This window comes from Oryzias melastigma, linkage group LG22, assembly GCF_002922805.2.
Source record: "Oryzias melastigma strain HK-1 linkage group LG22, ASM292280v2, whole genome shotgun sequence".
Lineage (NCBI taxonomy): Eukaryota > Metazoa > Chordata > Actinopteri > Beloniformes > Adrianichthyidae > Oryzias > Oryzias melastigma.
The window spans coordinates 913,063-915,254 of NC_050533.1; the positions used below are offsets into that span (position 1 = coordinate 913,063).

General features: G+C 49.2%; 1 protein-coding gene across 1 annotated transcript in view; it reads right to left on the bottom strand.

Annotated features, from left to right (window-relative positions):
- Positions 1-2,071, bottom strand: part of LOC112148683 (guanine nucleotide-binding protein G(I)/G(S)/G(O) subunit gamma-2) — a 9,923-nt gene extending 7,852 nt beyond the window's left edge. Inside the window, exon 1 of the mRNA XM_024275960.2 lies at positions 1,785-2,071. The gene's annotated coding sequence lies outside the window, so the exon portion shown is untranslated. The remainder of the gene's footprint in view (positions 1-1,784) is intronic.
- Positions 2,072-2,192: the final 121 nt, after the last annotated feature.

The following is a 2,192-nucleotide window of genomic DNA, read 5'->3' on the forward strand; positions in this document are numbered from 1 at the left end:
CATCCATCCATCATCCATCCATCATTCATCATCCATCCATCATTCATCCATCCATCATCCATCATTTATCCATCCATCATTCATCCATCCATCATCCATCATTCATCCATCATTCATCATCCATCATTCATCCATCATCCATCCATCCATCATTTATCCATCCATCATTCATCCATCCATCATCCATCATTCATCCATCATCCATCATCCATCATCCATCATTCATCCATCATCCATCATCCATCATTCATCCATCTCAATAACAGTATAAAATCTCTTTCTGATTCTTAGTTTTCTTGAATGATTTTTTTTCCATAAATCTTTCATGTTTGTTTGTTTTTCTGTCATTTTTTTACTCCTTAAGTTTTTTTCTACCTGGCAGCAGTGGATGCAGTTTATTATCCCGACCAAGTGCTAGTTGTGGCGTTTTGGTTTCTTTGACTGAAAGCAGCTTCAGATGTTTCTACCAACTGTCTGGAATCCTGGAGAGTTTAATCTGGCCAGGAGTCTGCTGAAAACACGGCGGGCGCCAAATCACGTTTCACGAAGAGCGCCGTGCAGCCCTGTGTGTGTTTGTGTTTGTGTGTGTGTTTCTGTGTGTTTGTGTGTTAATCTGGGCTGTGGGGGTGGAGGGAGTACTGAGGCAGTGGCCCAGGAAATGAAGCCTCCTCAGGGCGTCAGGAGGAGCAGCGGGGAGGAGCGCCCTCCTCCGGGGAGCTCTAATGTTCTTCATGAAGATCATTAAATCAAATGACTGAATCCCAGCTGCAGGTTTGGATCACAGACGGAACCGGAAAGTTCTGTTTCCACAAGCTGGGAAGCCTTCAAACACTGTTGTGTCTCGGCTTTTAATCGTCCTCAGGCGCCGGAGCGGTCCGGATGGCAGAACGGTCCGGACGCCGGAGTGATCTGGACACCAGAACGGTCCGGACGCCGGTTTCAAGCCAGAATCTTGAGGACGAAACGTTGATAAAAATGTTTCCTGTCAGAAAGTCTTCATTTCCTCATTTTCTCTGGTTAGTTCATTTCTGTGCAGATCTACTGATCATCCGGTCGATTTTCAAACGGTCGACACCTCCATGTTTCCAGGTGTTACAACCACACCCTCGTCCCTGATGGGTCCAAGCTCCACTGGTTTTGATGCGTGTTTGTGTGTAACTTGAAGAAAACAGACTCAAAACATGTGAAGCGACTCGTGAAAACCAGAGTTCTTAACGCCGATCCTGAAACACGTTTAGACCGACGTTTCACTGCCGCAGACAGAAACTGCTGTTGACCCGTTAGTTAGTTCTGGCTCATTTAAAGCTGATTTGTCAGCTCAGTGGACCTGTGGAAGAGTGTCCGCCCTGAGACTGGAAGGTCGTGAGTTCAAATCCAGGCCAACTCAGACCAAAGACTCTAAAACTGAGACCCAGAGCCTCATGTCTGACCCTCAGCAATAAGGGGGTGGTCAAACCCCCAAATGGTTCCTGAGTGCAACTGTGTCTGCAGCTCACCACTCCCCCAGGGGAGGGGTCAAACCGAGAACACCTTTCACTCATCCAGGTGTAACAAGTTTGACTTTTAACCTGAAATGACGTCATCAAACCCCCTCCTTCTCAAAAATGGGCAGTTGGGTGGGGCTTCTCTGTTTCAAGACACGCCCACTACAAAGTTATAGACTTTCTGTCAGTCAGATAGCCCCGCCCCCTTTAACCAGAACATCAAATCCAAACCAAAATGACAGAAACCAAAAGAATTTGGAGCCAAAGTCGGTAGATGAAGGAAACTGAGTTGGTGGTTACCATGGTAACAGAGCTTCCTCTCCTCATTGAACTCAATCAGGAAGTGGAAATGTTCCCGCTTGTTTTGGAGCTTCACGTCCAGCCGCTGATGCTGAAGGAAGTGAAGACGGCAGGTCGTGACGTCACAGTTTCAGGTGGACCTCAGCGTCCGGTTCTGGTTCGAGTCCGTCACCGCTGTCATCATCCTCACGCCCGTTCCTGACCCCCAGTCCTCTGAGCGGGTCTCTGGTCCCATCACGGCTGACTCTGAGGCGCTCGCGCGCGCGGCCTCGCGGCGGCCGGTTGCGTAATTCCGCCCGTTCCTAACGGCGCGTGATTGGATGCGTTTGAGGAACGCAGCGGCGCGCGTGCGTTTCTGATCTCTGGTTGTTGTCCTGCATCATCTGTCATGAACCCCCCCGCCCCCCA